The sequence below is a fragment of the Apodemus sylvaticus genome, chromosome 2, assembly GCF_947179515.1.
Source record: "Apodemus sylvaticus chromosome 2, mApoSyl1.1, whole genome shotgun sequence".
NCBI classification, from domain to species: Eukaryota; Metazoa; Chordata; class Mammalia; order Rodentia; family Muridae; genus Apodemus; species Apodemus sylvaticus.
In genome coordinates this window covers 13,644,795-13,665,120 of record NC_067473.1, presented here as the reverse complement: position 1 = coordinate 13,665,120, position 20,326 = coordinate 13,644,795, and the positions used below count along the sequence as shown (strand labels likewise).

The following is a 20,326-nucleotide window of genomic DNA, read 5'->3' as shown; positions in this document are numbered from 1 at the left end:
TGGCCAGCAATTTTTTGTAAAACAGTGGAGTTGGGATGATAGGCCATGAAAGTGGGTGCTGGGAACCAAACAAAGGTCCTCCTCAAGACCTCATTTTCTTACACATGCCTTTATTCATGTGTATAGATGTGTTGAGGCCAGATGACATTGTTGGGTATTATTCTCTTGAGGACTGTCTACCTTCTTTGAGACAAGATCTCTCACTGGCCAGAAGCTCACAAATTAGGCTAGAATGGCCCATGAGTGATCCTTCTGCATCTACCTGCCCTGCCCTGAAATGATATTCTCACACCTTTTGTACACAGTATTTTAGCTGAGCTCTGTGAACAAACTCTGGCCCTCACTCTTTTGAGGGAAGCGTGTGTGTGTGTGTGTGTGTGTGTGTGTGTGTGTGTGTGTGTGTTTACAAAGAGGCCAGAAGCTAGAGTTTCTTATCACCTTCCGTCAATCTCCTTTTTATTTTTTGAGACATGTCTCTCACTGACCTAAGCTCATTAGTTCAGCTAGACTGGGTATGCAGTGGGCTCTCAAGAGCCATCAGTGTCTACCCTCATACCCAGTCTGACAAGTGCTAGAGTTTGCTTTTTAACATATCTAGTCTTTTCCTGAGTAATGAGAATCCAAACTGAGGTCCCCATGCTGGGACCTTTTAGGCAAAGCCTTCTCCCCAGTTTCTCATTTCTTGTTCTTATGCTATTGCTAATTCTCAGTCAAATAAAGTCTTAGTAGCCAAATAAATTCTTAATATATTTTAATCCAGAAGAGATGTGAAATCTGATAAATAAAAAAGAATGCATTTTAAAGGAGTATTAATTTTTTACCAAACACCCTTTTTTTAATTGTTCAAGAATGGTTGCTGCATAGGAATATTTTTGTTTCCAACTTAGAATAAATGACTTGTAAGAACCCATAGAAAATAATTTGAAATGTCAATAAGAATATTATTAGCTTGAAAACCAACAAGATAAATGCTTATATTTTTAAACATTGCAAGGTAGTGGTTGGAACAGATCTTGCTTTGGAAAAAGAAAAGTTCAGCATTTGGATCATTCACTTTGCCTCACTTTTCTGTTTATATTGCATCCGCACTTGGTGAAATCCCATCAATGTGACTCTAACCTCCTGTGGCCCCTACTCCTTTATAATTCACACCCAGCATTTGCGCTGCACGAGCAAATGACAGGAGTCAAATGAGAAATGTCAACAAGATCTGGAAAATTCTATAATTCCCAGGAGTCATCAGCCAGTTGTTCGGAATGAGCTGGATTTGGAGGCCAGTCGAGGTACCCTATGAATATGAAAATGCACTTTAATTGAAGGCTTAATGCTGGGAACAGCCTCTGCCTTCTCTCAAAGGTGTTTGCATAGCTACATCTCAGAAGCAATCTCATGTTCAAATTTCCCAAAGGAAATTATGTTTTAGAGTCCTCTGAATCAAAATGTTATTATTTTCATTCGATTATATATTTAAATGTTCAGAATTGTAGCTGTAATTAGAGTGCCATCTAAAGTTTCCAGTTTGGGGAATTTCATTGGTTACTGTGTTTCATTTTGCATCCAAACCATTTAATTTCCAGATCTCATTAGAACATAAACAAAACCAAGCTCTGAATAGTGTTAGCTATTAAGTTTTCCCTTTTGTTTGTTTATTCATTTCTTTGTGTTTGCAGTGATAGGGATCAAGTTCACACTAGGCAAGCGCTCTACCACTGAGATACATTGCCAAGGCCCAAATTTGTTTTGGTCACAGAATTTTTCCGAGTTTTTTTTAATCATTCAGGGTCAAGTTTAGGGACTATTTTAGACTATTTTATAGATTTATACTTAGTTTAATTAAAATGTATGTTTTTTGTTTATATAAACAGAGTTTGTAATGAATATATATAGTGTTTTGCCTGAATGCATGTGTGTGTGCCATGGGCCTGCCTAGTCTTTGGAGTCCAGAAGAGGCCACAAATGTTCTGAAACTAGAGATATAAATAGTTGTGGGCCATCATTTGAGTACTGGAAATTGAACTCTGGTCCTTTGTAAGAGCGGCAAATGCTCACCACAACATGCCTTTTCTCCAGACCCATACAACATTTTCATTAAAAAAATTTAATTTTTTAATTAAATTAACATTTAATTTAACAGCATTTTAGAGCTGTTAATCTAACACCATTTTAGAGAGGTGGAGACCTGTGAGTTAGATGTTAACCTATGGTTTATATACTGATTTCCAAGCCAATCAGGGCTATAGAGTAAGACCCCATCTAACAAAAGATGAACAACAAAATAATTAACAATTAAATAAGAATACTCTCCATGCCTCAGGTCCCATAACAGCAGAGTAAGGGTTTGAAGTTGGGATGTGAATAGGAGTCTACTTAAATAGAAAAAGGCTGTAGTGTAAACAAACCAAGAACTGGAAACCTTTGTGCTAAGAGTGCACTTCAGGTTCTAGTACATCAGGCTTTCTTCCTGCAGAAGTCAGGCAGCGCTGTAAATCTCGATTTCAGTCAAGATGAAGAAGTTTGGAGAGTGGTTCTAGGAAATGCTATTCTCTCATCAGACTTCAGTCTTGAAAATGCTTAAATTTGCATTTTTATGTAAGATGAAATGAAGAATAAGTGTTTCCTTTGAAAATTAAAATTTTTAGGTTAAAATAAATTCTGAAAAAAAATTTGTCAATTTTTTCTGATTATGGATGAATCCAGGGCTAGCTGTGATGAATCACAGAAATAAAGATGAGAGACTGTCTCGTTGTGGAAAATAAAGAACAGATTTTAGGTTGCATAAAGCTTTCCAGTATCAGGATATTTTGTCCTACATGTGCCCTAGGGTTTAAGTAAGGAAATTACTGTTCAATTTTAATAATGAGAAAATTTGAACATAATTTTTCTTATAAAGATGTTATTATTGTTGAAACATGAATATTTTAAGAAATCATACTATGTTTTAAAGTTTTAAACTACTAATAATTATAAACACTTTAACATAACTTATCTTGATTCCAATTTACCTTGAGTTAAACACTCTAGTTAGGTGTCTTGAGTAGCAGTGTACTATTCTAATTACATAGTATAAAGATGCTTTCTCAGTCTTCCATAGAAAGTAATTTGTACTCTTCTGTAAGTTATAGCAAATGATTTGACTCAAAAGAATATACTCCACTGTGTATTGAGCTAAGTTGTTGGTCAATACTTGTACTCTCAGCAACTAAAGAGCTGTAGATTAAAAGATCATATGAAATTTTGAGTTCCAGACCAGCTCTGGGAATCTAGTAAATTCCTATTTTGGAATAGAAGATAGAGAAGTAGGTAGGTAGGTAGGTATGTAGGTAGATAGATAGATAGATAGATAGATAGATAGATAGATAGATAAGTAGATGGATAAGTAGATGGTTAACTTCACTAATTATGAATTTATATATGTCATGAGCAACTTGATTTCTTATTTTATAAGACTGGACATTAATTTCCAAATTCATTGTCAAGCTCAGATAAACCAGGGTATATGGGTCTCAACACTGAAAATGATAAAGACATATATATCTTATTCCTTGGAAATTTTAAAAGTTCTAAATAACAAAATGAATTATGACATACCTTAGCATTAAACTCACGAGTCCTTAAAATACAGAAGCTTTCATAAGACTGTCAGCAGAGAATCATGTTGCATACAGAACACACAATTTGAAATAGAATAGAGACTAAAATGGCACAGCAATATAGGAAAATTTAGAGTATTATGAAATATGAAAACAGGTGGTTTGTCATAAAATTCATGAATGTTGGTGTGGGAGTTCTAAAATCATACTATACCTTGGAAAAACTCCATTTGACTAAAAAATGTTTCTCATTGATTAATTTCTAGAATGCTTTCTGAGGAAGAATAACTTAGATTTTTGTGTGTATCATAGTGATGAAAAAGATAAAAAAAAAATTAGACATATGTCACTTTCAGTTTCAAGAAAGCAAAAGTATACTGAATTACATGACAAGAGAAAAATAGATAACCACAGGTGAAGTTCACTTGAAATACTAAGGCAAGGTTATCCGTTTTTCTGGCTTTCATACAGTCATTGTGGAGGTGATAAACAATTCAAGAAAAGTTGCAGTGTAGCTAGATTGGTAACACTGGTGGAAAATAAAACCAACTGTGTCTAAAAATTACATATGGATTAAACTAAAAACACCGAGGAATTCAGACGTTTGATGAGTACATTGTGTTTGAGTCTGATATCCACATATTTGTTTATTTTCTGTCTATTAGCAATACATAACTATACAATGTAAAATGGAGTCAGGAATGAATCCACAGTACAGAAACTACTTAATGTTAGATTTTTTTGGAATCTGAGCAAGCTATGCAAATTCATTTCTGAAGGATTTCTAAAACAATGCATGTTTCTGTTAATTTTGCAGTACGGATCTGCTCTAAGCTGGGGATCCATCCCTTATACAGACACCAGACTTAGACACTATTGCAGATGCCAAGAAGTGCTTGTTGACAGGAGCCTGATATAGCTTTCTCCTGAGAGGCTCTGCCAGAGCCTGACAAATACAGATGTGCATGCCCACAGCCAACCATTGGACTGAGCATGGGGACCCCAATGGAGGAATTAGAGAAAGGACTGAAGGAGCTGAAGGGGTTTGCAACCCCATAGGAAGAACAGCAATATCAACCAATTAGACTGCCCCACCAAGAGCTCCCAGAGACTAAACCACCAACCAAAGGGTACAAATGGAGGGACTCACGGCTACAGCTGCATATGTAGCAGAGGATTGCATAAATGGGAAGAAAAGCCCTTGGTCCTGTGAAGACTCAATGCCCCAATGTAGGGGAATGCCAGGGCAGGGAGGTAGGAGAGGGTGGGTGCATGGGAGAATACCCTCATAGAAGCAGGGGTGGGGGGTTAGGGAGTTTGCAGATGGGAAATCAGGAAAGGGGACAACATGTGAAATATAAATAAATATAAGTTCCAATTAAAAAAAAGTTCACTGATTCCTCAAATAGTTTATGTAGTAATTAGACCTTAAACACATTTTACCACTTACAGAATATTTATACTAAGAAATTTAATCTAAAATGTAGATATACAAAAAATGGTTCAATCCCCCTAAAATGCTGGCATTCAGAATATCATATATAACTCTGATACAAAGGGGAAATAAGCTGGATTTTTTTTTGCATCAGTTTTAATTGCTACAAGACCAAGAAGATAGTTTGAAAGAGTCAAATACAAATCCATATTCAGCTTCTTGAGCTGCAGAAGAAGTGATATTTTCTCTGACCTTTAACCCTTAACCTTTCCCTTGGTGATCATAAATACAATATTCTAAAATGGGAGTTTGATCTTATCCTCTTACTGTCCAAACAGTAAAATGAGATGAGTACAGAAGGTAATTTTTTTTAAATAATTCAAAATGCTAGCATGTTTCTGTAAACTTTACCAAATTTATTTTGTGACAAATAATTTTAAGAAAGCATATTTAAGTAGATTAGCCATTGAACATGCTATAAATTAAATCAAATTTTCAAAGAGTTGGTCTAGGTTTTGCTAGCTGGTAACTTATTCTTGTTTACATTTCTAATAGGCATAAATCCTGATTTCCATGAGCTGCATTGAGAGCACCCCAGATATGTGTCCCCCCAAATCAGATTTCTTAATGCATTCAGTACCCTGTTGGAAAACTTCACACCACTTCCATCATGCTGCATTTTTCAAAGCAACAATATTCTAAGTTAATATTTATCATAAATGTGAATTTAAATAAAATACAATATAATAGTGGTTTTACTGATAGGTCAAATTGACTGATCTATTTGGTTCAGTAAAGAGTTTGCCTGTCAGTTAGTGTCAATTATACATAGTGGATTGTGTTATGATACAGCAATTTCATGCCAAGTGACTAAAAGATGTCTGTTGTTAAAGAATTGTCAGTTAGATGTTTCAACGGCTCTAATATTAGACGAGTGGCTTTGCTTTCATCTCTAAAAATTGCAATTTAAATGAGAAAGGCTTGATTCTGAATCATCCAAACAGAAATCTGATTTAGTGCTACGAAAGGGCACTCTTGAAAGAACAATTCTTCCTGTGGCAAAGTGATCATCTATTGTAATGAAAGGATTAGCTAAGTAATTAGTATTGCTCCTCATTAGCAACAGAGCAGGGAAATTGTAGGAGCATCATAAAAGGACATAGAGGACAAGCCTGAGGTTCAAACACAGATTTTGGGCTCTGATAATTTGACCATATTTAATAACTGACACAAAAGAAGCAATTCTACTTCTGAGATAAAGCTGGTACTTGCTTTTATTATTTTTCTCTATTGATGTTTTTGTAATATATGCAAGTTCACAGATAGTGCCATCACGCTCATTTTCTGATATGCAAATGTCCAAGCTACAGTGTTATTCTAATCACATAGAGGCCGATCTTGTAATTTAGTTTGAGTTACACAATTATAGACCAATTCATATTACCAGTTGCATTAAAGATTTTTCAAATCCCATTGGGCTAAACTGTTTCTTCACCAAAATTTAGATGCTTTAGGTGTAATTCTAACCCTCCGTGTGACTTTCTTGGAGAAGAAGAGCTTAGGAAGCCATTTGGGGGAAAGATATCATAAGAGTTATATGATCCCCAAGGTTTGGTGCCTTTGTAAGAAGAGAATGAGAGATCATATCTCTTTCTCTGGATTTTTTCCCATCTTCCCTCTTTTCCTTCCTTCCTCCTCCTTCCCCTTCTCTTTTCTCCTTAACTTTATTTGCATAAATACATATGTGTGTCATCTTGGGTTGATGGCCATCCAGAATCCCAGAGGGCACTCCTACCTGAAATGCTGACAAACCTATTCACCCGTATACTCACTAATCCTCAGAACTGGGAGGAAATAGATCTTAGCCATCAAGTTTTGATATTCGTCATGTCATCCCAAGCAGAGCAAATTCAATTTTCTTTGACAGGACACTTGCTAAAGTCTGGAAATCTTCAGAGAGTAAATGTAACACCAGGAATGAAAGGTCATTTTGGTTGTTCTGTTCAACCCCTGCTGTATGTGATTAGAGCTATTTTTCCACCATTCCTGCAGTGTATGTTTTCGAACTGGTTCTCCACCCTCCCTGTGTATATGTTTGCCTCAGTACCGTTTGCCTTCCATCCTGTGCCACACGCTTTAGAACTACTTGGAGGCTCAATGGCTGTGTATCAGATTCTTTCTTGCATTTAATTCAGGATTGATTTTTTTCCGTTTTGTATTGTTTACTTGTCGTTTTTATTGTTGTCGTTTCTTGCTGCACCTGTTGCTACTTTGGTTTGAGCTAAAAATCTTATATTGTTGCTGAGGTTGGCATGGACCTCCTGCGTCCAGTCGACCTCTATGCCCGCTTCCTATGTGGCTGGGAGTGGCATGCACCACTTCACTGAACTTAGTTCCCAATCTCACTTTCCAGATTTCACCTTGGTAGGATTGAATTCTTTTTTTTTTTTTTTTTTTTTTTTTTTTTTTTTTTATTTTTTTTTTTATTTTAGTAGTTCTTTTTTTTTATTCGATATAATTTATTTACATTTCAAATGATTTCCCCTTTTCTAGCCCCCCCACTCCCCGAAAGTCCCGCAAGCCCCCTTCTCTTCCCCTGTCCTCCCACCCACCCCTTCCCACTTCCCCGTTCTGGTTTTGCTGAATACTGTTTCACTGAGTCTTTCCAGAACCAGGGGCCACTCCTCCTTTCTTCTTGTACCTCATTTGATGTGTGGATTATGTTTTGGGTATTCCAGTTTTCTAGGTTAATATCCACTTATTAGTGAGTGCATACCATGATTCACCTTTTGAGTCTGGGTTACCTCACTTAGTATGATATTCTCTAGCTCCATCCATTTGCCTAAGAATTTCATGAATTCATTGTTTCTAATGGCTGAATAGTACTCCATTGTGTAGATATACCACATTTTTTGCATCCACTCTTCTGTTGAGGGATACCTGGGTTCTTTCCAGCATCTGGCAATTACAAATAGGGCTGCTATGAACATAGTAGAACATGTATCCTTATTACATGGTGGGGAGTCTTCTGGGTATATGCCCAGGAGTGGTATAGCAGGATCTTCTGGAAGTAAGGTGCCCAGTTTTCGGAGGAACCGCCAGACTGATTTCCAGAGTGGTTGTACCAATTTGCAACCCCACCAGCAGTGGAGGAGTGTTCCTCTTTCTCCACACCCTCTCCAACACCTGCTGTCTCCTGAATTTTTAATCTTAGCCATTCTGACTGGTGTAAGATGAAATCTTAGGGTTGTTTTGATTTGCATTTCCCTAATGACTAATGAAGTTGAGCATTTTTTAAGATGCTTCTCCGCCATCCGAAGTTCTTCAGGTGAGAATTCTTTGTTTAACTCTGTACCCCATTTTTTAATAGGGTTGTTTGGTTTTCTGGAGTCTAACTTCTTGAGTTCTTTATATATATTGGATATTAGCCCTCTATCTGATGTAGGATTGGCAAATCAGTGGCCTTCCTATACTCAAAGGATAAGCAGGCTGAGAAAGAAATTAGGGAAATGACCCCCTTCACAATAGCCACAAATAGTATAAAGTATCTTGGGGTGACTCTTACCAAACATGTGAAAGATCTGTATGACAAGAACTTCAAGACTCTGAAGAAGGAAATGGAAGAAGACCTCAAAAAATGGGAAAACCTCCCATGCTCATGGATCGGCAGAATCAATATAGTTAAAATGGCCATTTTGCCTAAAGCACTATACAGATTCAATGCAATACCCATCAAAATCCCAACTCAATTCTTCACAGAGCTAGAAAGAGCAATTATCAAATTCATCTGGAACAACAAAAAACCCAGGATAGCTAAAACTATTCTCAGCAACAAAAGGAAATCTGGGGGAATCAGTATCCCTGACCTCAAGCAATACTACAGAGCAATAGTGTTAAAAACTGCATGGTATTGGTACAGTGACAGGCAGGAGGATCAATGGAACAGGATTGAAGATCCAGAAATGAACCCACACACCTATGGCCACTTGATCCTCGACAAAGAGGCTGAAAACATCCAATGGAAAAAAGATAGCCTTTTCAACAAATGGTGCTGGTTCAACTGGAGGTCAGCATGCAGAAGAATGCGAATTGATCCATCCTTGTCTCCTTGTACTAAGCTCAAATCCAAATGGATCAAGGACCTCCACATAAAGCCAGACACTCTGAAGCTAATAGAAAAAAAACTGGGGAAGACCCTTGAGGACATCGGTACAGGGAGAAAGTTTCTGAATAGAACACCAATAGCGTATGCTCTAAGAGCAAGAATTGACAAATGGGACCTCATAAAATTACAAAGTTTCTGTAAGGCAAAGGACACCATCAAGAGGACAAATCGGCAACCAACAAATTGGGAAAAGGATTGAATTCTTGAAATGTGTTTTGCTCACAAACGTAATAGATAAGCAAGCTCTTATTTCTAGTTGGATGGGAACTTCAGATGAGAACATACATGCTGTGAAAAAACTAACACATCTCGTAGGGAAATTCTATACATTGTTTAATGGCTACATGAATGGGATAAATTTATTCAGTTACCAACTTTTTTTTTTAGAAGAGAAAAACTAATATCATAATACCATGACGGCTTTGCTTTCTATTCTGAACAGAGCAGCCTGTGTTCAATGAGTCATTCTGGTATATTGTTAATTTGTTATCTATGCAGAATATATTAGCCTGTCCATGCTAGAAAGATACAGATTGTATTTTAGAATAATCTTAGGATGCTTGACTTTGTGAAACTATTTAAGTGTATTTGTTTTTATTTTATGTTTATTGCTGAGTTTTGCCTGTATATATGTGTGTGCAATACATGCATGCTGGGTGCCTATGAAGACCAGAAGAGGGTATTAGATCCACTAAAACCAGAGTTATGCACAGGTGTGAGCTGTCATGTAAATGTTAAAAAGACAACACAGGTTCTCTGGAATAGCTACCAGTGCTCTTACCCCCTGAGCTACCTCCCCAGCCTAGTCAAACATTATTTTGAAAATCTCATTTTATTTTCTCTTGTTATGCTTTTATACAAGATTTTGTATGAGATTTGTTATGAAAGTCTAGCTTAGTTTTGTTAGACTCTTAAGGTGTTTCATAACTCTTTGTTGATAAGGATGGAGTGGGGGATTTGTGACAGTAAAATAATAAAATGGGTGAGCATCATTAGAGAATCACTGTCAAAAATCTATTCAGGGCTCAGTCTGGCACCATGTTGTTTTCCTCTATGTGCACAAACATTGAAGGCTTCCCTTCCCTAGATAAGAGCTGGTGATAGAGCTGTTGGAAGTCTGCAGTGGCAAAGGGACCAGAGCATAAGGAAGCGGAGGTGGCAGAAGGACAGAGTTACCTGACTCGAAGACTTAATGACTGAGTTTGTTGGGTCTTGTAGGTATTTAGGGTGATAATTCCTCATGGGAAGAGATCTTAGGTACTTAGTGAGTGGTGGGGTCTTGTTTTCTGTAGTTCCATTGAACAAAAATCCGGGTTCTCTGATCTATGCCAGATGCCTCCGTTTCTCTGACAGTGTTTTAGATCTGCCCCTCTTACATGTCTTCAGTACTTTATGAAAAGAGGAGAGTGCTGGATGCTTCATGCCAGCTAAGTAGATGCAAGCCACCAGACCAAATCAAGGCGTGATTAGGATTAATGTTTTATTGTACTTCTTTCATATTTCATACTGAGCTTTATCTCATATTTTCTCAACTTGGCCAATATTTAAGACATTCTCAGTGTGCCTCACAATCAGCACATAAGCTAAGGGTAGCTCAGCGTTTGTCACTGGTGCTCCAGCTAGGTCCTGCCCGTAATAGCCATAACTGGAAAAAAATTGAGCAAGTCAAGAATACTTAGATGAATTCAGAGTCTGCATCAACCTATGTAACTAATTTTTTTATTAAGACCATTTTCACGAATTTTTGTATTGTTTTCTTGTTGTTGTAATTGTTGTTATTGTTGTTGAGGCTAACAACACACGTGTAGATTGCCTAAGTGCCAGCACCTCCTACATGAAGAGGACTCCCACCTGCCCTTTCACAAGCACCTCCGAGAATCAAGGCTTCCAGTGTCCATTGTATGCTAGAATTCAGATAGTACACAGTATGGTTTTTAAATTTGCTCCATTTTGTATTGCTTATGGTTTATGGAGCTCAGTGTTGTAGGGAAAATTGTTTCTAAAATTTTAAACAAATATTCAAAGATCTCTATGCTTTCTGGTTAGTGCTATAATTTTCTTAGTGGAGAGTACAGATAAAATTTTGTGTTTCTTCATTTCTGAAAAGGAACCATAGAGGGAAGAAAGGAAAAATTATATGCGTGCAATTCAATGTCTCAATAAATTGGAAGCTGGAATCAGATGTATCATCAGCTAGCTTTGATGATGGGTATAACAAGTGACAGGCCATTCAGAGTTGGAAAAGAGAGATAATGAAATCTTAAATTAAAATAGCTCCCACAACAGATTGACAGTACTGTTCACAGCAAATTAAAAAAGGGTTGACAATTGGAGAGAAAATAGCTGGCTAGAATCTGAGATGAGAACTCTTAAAATCATCTGTCGTTTTTTCTTCATGGATAAAATCGTAACTGAGGTCTCAGTAGAGATAAAAATGCATTTTAAATATTTCTAAAATCCTACTAAATGGAGAAAGATCTTTAAGTGAGTTGTGAGTTTCAGGATCCCTCTGTCTTACGATAAAAAGACCATATTTCAAAAGCATGAAAGTGCAAGCTTTAGAAAGGGTCAGACGGATTTCAGAAGTGTTTTCATTCAGTCATTCACAGTCATAGGCCACTGTCAGCTCACTGAATAATAGTATATGGGGTTTTGAAGCATACTGCAGAATTGTAGAATATTCGTGTTGATACCAGACTCTTCTAATTTTGTTTCAGTTTTATAAATAAGAAACATTCATATTAATTGTTTTGACTAGTGTCTGGAACATGGCATAAAAAATTCCTCAATGTTATGTTTCCTGGTCATAAGAATCAGATGCTCTTTCCCCTACTTCCTATCATTAATTTCATGAAAACTCAATAGTTAATGCAAGGCGAAAAGTCCCCAGAAGTGTAACATGGAAGACTTTAAATTTTAAGGAGTTGATTCTTTAATGTGGATGAAATTTCTTATATGTAAAATTGATTTATCCCTTAATATTCATATTTTATAAATTACTGTTCCATATTGACCAGGAGAAGAATATCTTTACCCCATGATAGTTTATTTCATCATCTCCATAATCATTAGCTCCTTGTAAAACTAAAAATAAAACAAAAAAGTCCATCAGCAGAAGTAAATAACCAGAAAACTGATAGCATAATTTTCAGGTTATATGCTTAACATTCCTTTTAATAAATACATGTATGGGTAAAATTGATAATTCACAGCTTACTATTACTTAGCACTAAACATTTTTTATATTCAACTTAAAAACATGTTCATATGAATTGTTTCATTCACAGTTATGTGTCAATGCATGTATTTAATAACTTTACATCTATTTTAATTTTCTAGTGTTTTAACCTTATAATTTCTTTATGTAGTTAGGATATATACACATGTGTATATACTACACATATGGTACATATACCACACACATAGTACATATACCACATATAAAGCATATATGTGTGCATATATAAAAATAGGATTTATTTATATATAGTTACGATATATGCCATATGCATATATTTGATTTATATATGTGCACATTGCAACAATCAATGAAAACAGAAAACAAAGAGGGGTATTGGTAGTATATGGATGGAAAGGGAAAGTGAAATGCTATAATTATAATCTCAGGTAATAAAAGTTATAATTTAATAAAATAGAATTACTCTTAATCCCTGATATCTGTTGTTGGAAAAAGTACATATTATATCAAATATTAATGTACCATTCATTTATTTATAATTGAAACAATAGCTATTTGAAAAGTTAAATCTATGACAAGCTGAATTTTTTACTTACAATTTAACACATAATTCCACAAAAGTGTTTCTGAAAATTTTTCAAGAAGTCTAAGCATCTGCCAGTTATCCAGATGTTAAAACTGAATGGTAAACTTTAAAACAGTGTTATATAATGATTTTAATAGCATACCATTTATATATTTTAATTTTGCTCATGTCAGTTTTAATATTTACTGATATATAGAATCCACTTCTACCACAACTTTTATAAATTAAGCCCCAGTTTCCTATATTCTAAGACAGATTATAAATGGAAGATACTTAGGTAGATAGATGATAAATGATAGGTAGTTAGATAGATAGATAGATAGATAGATAGATAGATAGATAGATGATAGATAAAGTACCAATTGGCTGTTGTTATGTTTAGCTCTCACAAGAATGGACAAATCAATATAAAAATTAAAATATTATAGGAAACTCTATTAATAATCCAAAATATGATCTGATTTTGGTATTTTTATATATTTATAGTATTACATAAATATATCAACACACAAACATAAAACATGTTCTGCTGTTTCTGTATCACGGCATCAATACTCATCCACTCCTCTTTATTATATTTTTATCCTGCTATTCATAAAATTCCTAATTAAATCAATCCGAATTTCTTTGCCTTCCAGAATTTCTCAACAAATATCTAAGGTGTAAAAAAATTCAGAGACAGTTGTGACGGCTCACATCTGTATTCCAAGCATTTGAAAGCTAATGGCGGGGATAGTAAGTAAGAATAGCTAAAGTCTAAGCCTTTCAACTCTATCCCAGATCTATGAGCAGCCTTGGTCACATCAAAAATAAAAGTTAATTGAAATAAACAAAAGAAAACAGAAATGCAGAATTCTCTTATGGAAGCCTTATCTCAGAAATAAATATTAAGGCTAACTTTTAAAATACAAATCCATTGTGGAGATTTGCGTAGAGCTACAAAATAAATCTCACTTTATGCTGAATATTCTTTCTTTCCCTTTAATCTAGACATTATGAATGTGACAGTACCAAAACCCAAAAACAAGCCATGACTCTCACTTTCTTGGGAGGGGGTTTATATTAAATTATAGCTAATTGAATGTAAACACCAGTAGTTTTAAACTTATGTTTGTCTCATTTTCATTTGATGGCCAGATGAAAATATTACAGAATTATATAAATCTTACTTGCTTAAGTAATATATCTAATTTATTAGCTCATTTTATATAACTCTAAATAATTGATGGCCCCAGTATGTGGTGTTAATGGCCAGTCTCACAGACTAAATTACAGTGCTATTAATTTTTGACAAAATTTAATAGAACTAACATGTGCTCTGTAATCACTAGGGCAGAGGCCAAATCTAAATTAAGACATTTGAATTCAGCTTGCATAAGTAGGCTGGGGGAAAAAAATTCATGTAACTGTCCACATACATAGACATTGTTGCACCGTAGGATCCATGCGTCATATTACCTTTGTAGTAATCTTTGCTTTGCCATAATTATCTTGACTGAGGCATTTCTCATTACTTCTTGTAATAAAGAATGAATGGTTGACGGAAGCCACTTCAGAACTCGGCTGCCCGCCAGTCAGGAGAGACTCACCGCCATCTTGATCCCGGGCTCCAGAGATCGGTCAGACTGAGGTACACAAACATAATCCTAGGCCCAACACCGCAGGGGTCTGAGCCAGACGGGCGTTGGCCTGCACCCAGGCCCTGGGCTGTTCGAGTGGCCATCGGGGAGCCAACCCAGCCAGGAGTTTTTTTTTTTGCCCCGGCCGGTGCACGCGCCGCCATTTTGCCTACAGGAGCCAGAGTGCTCGGGAGGGCAGAGACTGCTAACAAGCGTAGCCTGAGGCTAACAAAACGGGGGTCTAGGCCCCAAAAGGCACAGGACTGACCCCAAGAACTGGGCGGCTTGGTGGGCCATCTGTGTGTCAACCAGCCCAGGAGGTTATTAGCACAACAGACTCTCCCGGTGCTTTCGCGGAGCGCGGACGCGCACGCCCGCCATCCGGGTCACCTGGCGGACCCAAATAACAGACATAGCCCTAGGGGAACTTTGCTCGGACCTTGGCCTCCCAGGCATTTGCCTGGACTCAGGGCCCAGGCGACAAGGCTAACCTAGTGTGCGCCAGCCCGGTTGGGGAAATCGGCTGCCCAGCGGAGTGAGCGGAGCACAGGGGAGGTCACAGCAACATTCACCTTCGGAGCTCCCTGGGGGTGCACACGGGTTCCACCTGGTCCACAGACACAATCTGGGGCAAGGCCTCAGGCAGAAGCCCCCAGCTCAACTCTCTCCGCTTCAGATCAGCCTGGGTGGCCGCCACATCTCCAGGTCCATCAAGAGGCTAGTGGGGGCTTCCGGGCGGCCAGCTGGGAGAAGTCGGTGTGCTCCAATAAATCCTGCGGGCCCCAGCGGGAGCCTTCAGGTGCCTGCTTCGGGATCTGAACAGCCTGGACAACAGCACCCTGTCTATAGGCAGTGCAGAGTGTAAGCTGTGCACCAGAGGCCAACGGGGAAGGGGCAGCTTGCACTGGTGAGTCCAGCACTGACAAGACCAAGTAACACCAGTGAGAGCCAGATGGCAAAAGGCAAACGCAGAAACGTCACTAACAGAAATCAAGGCAATATGGCAACATCTGAACCAAATTCTCCTCTACCAGCAAGTCCTGGATACCCCATCACACCAGTAAAACAAGATTTGGATTTAAAATCACTGGTCATGATGCTGGTACAGGAACACATGAAGGACATTGAGGAGAAAATGGATCAAAAGTTAGAAGCCCTTGCAAGGGAAACACAAAAATCATTGAAAGAAATCCAGGAGAATACAAAAGCCAACAAGGAGGAAATGCAAAAAACACTTAAAGAAATACAGGAGAACTTTGCTCAACAGGCTGAGGTCATGAAAGACGAAACACAAAAATCTCTTAAAGAAATACAGGAGAACTTTGGTCAACAGGCTGAGCTCATGAAAGAGGAAACACAAAAATCTCTTAAAGAATTACAGGAAAACACAAACATGCAAGGGAAGGAGCTAAGCAAAACCATCCAGGATCTAAAATCAGAAGTAGAAACAACTAAGAAAACTCAAAGGGAGACAACTTTGGAGATAGAAAGCCTTGGGAAGAAATCAGGGGACAGAGATGCAAATATCAACAACAGAATACAAGAGATAGAAGAAAGAATCTCAGATGCTGAAGATTCCATAGAAACCATGGACTCAACAGTTAAAGAAAATGCAAAGTGCAAAAAGCTTGTAACCCAAAATATCCAGGAAATCCAGGACACAATGAGAAGACCAAACCTAAGGATTATAGGCATAGATGAGAGTGAAGATTTACAACTTAAAGGGCCAGCAAATATCTTCAATAAAATTATGGAAGAAAACTTCCCTAACCTAAAGAGAGAGATGCCCATGAATATACAAGAAGCCTACAGAACTCCAAACAGACTGGACCAGAACAGAAATACTTCCCGTCACATAATAATCAAAACACCAAATGTTCTAAACAAAGAAAGAATACTAAAGGCAGTAAGAGAAAAAGGCCAAGTAACATATAAAGGAAGACCTATCAGAATCACAGCAGACTTTTCACCTGAGACTATGAAGGCTAGAAGGTCCTGGGCAGATCTCATGCAGACTCTAAGAGAACACAAATGCCAACCAAAACTACTATATCCAGCAAAACTCTCAATCACCATAGATGGAGAAACTAAGATATTTCACGACAAAACCAAGTTCACCCAATATCTATCCACAAACCCAGCCCTAAAAAGGATAATAGGAGGACAACACCAATACAAGGAGGGAAACTCCACCCTGAAAAAAGCAAGATAGTAACCTTTCATCAAACCCAAATAAGTTAAGCAATCAAATTTAAAAAATAACGTCAAAAATGATAGGAAGTAACAATCACTATTCCTTAATATCTCTTAACATCAATGGACTCAATGCCCCAATAAAAAGACACAGACTAACTGACTGGATACGTAAACAGGACCCTACATTTTGCTGCTTACAGGAAACACACCTCAGGGTCAAAGACAAACACTACCTTAGAGTAAAAGGCTGGAAGACAATTTTACAAGCAAATGGTCTCAGGAAACAAGCTGGAGTAGCCATTTTAATATCAGATAAAATTGACTTTCAACCCAAAGTCATCAAAAGAGACTCTGAGGGACACTTCTTGCTGGTCAAAGGAAAAATACAACAAGAAGAACTCTCAATCCTGAACATCTATGCTCCAAATGCAAGGGCACCCTCTTTCATAAAAGAAACTTTATTAAAACTCAAAGCACACATTGCACCTAACACAATAATTGTGGGTGACTTCAACACTGCACTTTCCTCAATGGACCGATCAGGAAAACAGAAACTAAACAAGGACACAATGAAACTAATTGAAGCTTTGGACCAATTAGATTTAACTGATATATATAGAACATTCTATCCTAAAACAAAAGAATATACCTTTTTTTCAGCACCTCATGGTACCTTCTCCAAAATCGACCATATAATTGGTCACAAGTCAGACCTCAACAAATATAAAAAGATAGAACTAATCCCATGCCTCCTATCTGATCACTATGGAATAAAAGTGGTCTTCAATAGCAACAGAAACAACAGAAAACCCACAAACACGTGGAGATTGAACAATACTCTACTCAATGACACCTTGGTCAAGGAAGAAATAAAGAAAGAAATTAAAGACTTTTTAGAACACAATGAAAATGAAAACACAACATACCCAAATCTATGGGACACAATGAAAGCAGTGCTAAGAGGAAAACTCATAGCCCTGAGTGCCTCCAAAAAGAAAATGGAGAGAGCATACATTACCAACTTAATGACACACCTGAAAGCCCTAGAACAAAAAGAAGCTATTTCACCCAGGAGGAGTAGAAGGCAGGAAATCATCAAACTCAGGGCCGAAATCAATCAAGTAGAAACAAAGAGAACCATACAAAAAATCAACAAAACTAGGAGCTGGTTCTTTGAGAAAATCAACAAGATAGATAAACCCTTAGCCAGACTGACCAAAGGGCACAGAGAAAGTATCCAAATTAACAAACTTAGAAATGAAAAGGGAGACATAACAACGGAAACTGAGGAAATCCAAAAAATCATCAGATCCTACTACAAGAGCCTGTACTCAACACAACTGGAGAATCTGGAGGAAATGGACAATTTCCTTGACAGATACCAAATACCAAAATTAAATCAGGACCAACTAGACCATCTAAACAGTCCCATAAAGCCTAAAGAAATAGAAGGAGTCATAGAAAGTCTTCCAACCAAAAAAAGCACAGGACCAGATGGTTTCAGTGCAGAATTCTACCAGACCTTCAAAGAAGAGTTAACACCAATACTCTTCAAACTATTCCACAAAATAGAAACAGAAGGAACACTACCCAATTCCTTCTACGAAGCCACAATTACGCTGATACCAAAGCCACACAAAGATCCAACAAAGAAAGAGAACTTCAGACCAATTTCCCTTATGAACATCGATGCAAAAATACTCAACAAAATTCTTGCCAACCGAATCCAAGAACACATCAAAACGATCATCCACCATGATCAAGTAGGCTTTATCCCGGGAATGCAGGGTTGGTTCAATATACGGAAATCCATCAATACAATCCACTACATAAACAAACTCAAAGAACAAAATCATATGGTCATTTCATTGGATGCTGAAAAAGCATTTGACAAAATTCAGCATCCTTTCATGCTTAAAGTCTTGGAGAGAACAGGAATTCAAGGCCCATACCTAAACATAGTAAAAGCAATATACAGCAAACCGGTAGCCAGCATCAAACTAAACGGAGAGAAACTTGAAGCAATCCCACTGAAATCAGGGACCAGACAAGGCTGCCCCCTTTCTCCTTATCTTTTCAATATTGTACTTGAGGTACTAGCTCGGGCAATTCGACAACATAAGGAGGTCAAAGGGATACAAATTGGAAAGGAGGAAGTCAAACTATCATTATTTGCAGACGACATGATCGTCTACCTAAGTGACCCAAAGAACTCCACTAGAGAGCTCCTACAGCTGATAAACAACTTCAGCAAAGTGGCAGGTTACAAAATCAACTCAAGCAAATCAGTGGCCTTCCTATACTCAAAGGATAAGCAGGCTGAGAAAGAAATTAGGGAAATGACCCCCTTCACAATAGCCACAAACAGTATAAAGTATCTTGGGGTGACTCTTACCAAATATGCGAAAGATCTGTATGGCAAGAACTTCAAGACTCTGAAGAAGGAAATGGAAGAAGACCTCAAAAAATGGGAAAACCTCCCATGCTCATGGATCGGTAGAATCAATATAGTTAAAATGGCCATTTTGCCTAAAGCACTATACAGATTCAATGCAATACCCATCAAAATCCCAACTCAATTCTTCACAGAGTTAGAAAGAGCAATTATCAAATTCATCTGGAACAACAAAAAACCCAGGATAGCTAAAACTATTCTCAGCAACAAAAGAAAATCTGGGGGAATCAGTATCCCTGACCTCAAGCAATACTACAGAGCAATAGTGTTAAAAACTGCATGGTATTGGTACAGTGACAGGCAGGAGGATCAATGGAACAGGATTGAAGATCCAGAAATGAACCCACACACCTATGGCCACTTGATCCTCGACAAAGAGGCTGAAAACATCCAATGGAAAAAAGATAGCCTTTTCAACAAATGGTGCTGGTTCAACTGGAGGTCAGCATGCAGAAGAATGCGAATTGATCCATCCTTGTCTCCTTGTACTAAGCTCAAATCCAAATGGATCAAGGACCTCCACATAAAGCCAGACACTCTGAAGCTAATAGAAAAGAAACTGGGGAAGACCCTTGAGGACATCGGTACAGGGAGAAAGTTTCTGAACAGAACACCAATAGCGTATGCTCTAAGAGCAAGAATTGACAAATGGGACCTCATAAGGTTACAGAGTTTCTGTAAGGCAAAGGACACCGTCAAGAGGACAGATCGGCAACCAACAAATTGGGAAAAGATCTTCACCAATCCTACATCAGATAGAGGGCTAATATCCAATATATATAAAGAACTCAAGAAGTTAGACTCCAGAAAACCGAACAACCCTATTAAAAAATGGGGTACAGAGTTAAACAAAGAATTCTCACCTGAAGAACTTCGGATGGCGGAGAAGCATCTTAAAAAATGCTCCACTTCATTAGTCATTAGGGAAATGCAAATCAAAACAACCCTAAGATTTCATCTTACACCAGTCAGAATGGCTAAGATTAAAAATTCAGGAGACAGCAGGTGTTGGAGAGGGTGCGGAGAAAGAGGAACACTCCTCCACTGCTGGTGGGGTTGCAAATTGGTACAACCACTCTGG

The 20,326-nt window shown here is 37.6% G+C and overlaps 1 protein-coding gene across 1 annotated transcript in view; it reads left to right on the top strand.

The window, feature by feature from the left end:
- Positions 1 to 20,326, top strand: part of Cacna2d1 (calcium voltage-gated channel auxiliary subunit alpha2delta 1) — a 445,325-nt gene that overhangs the window by 278,363 nt on the left and 146,636 nt on the right. The gene's annotated exons all lie outside the window — the stretch shown is intronic.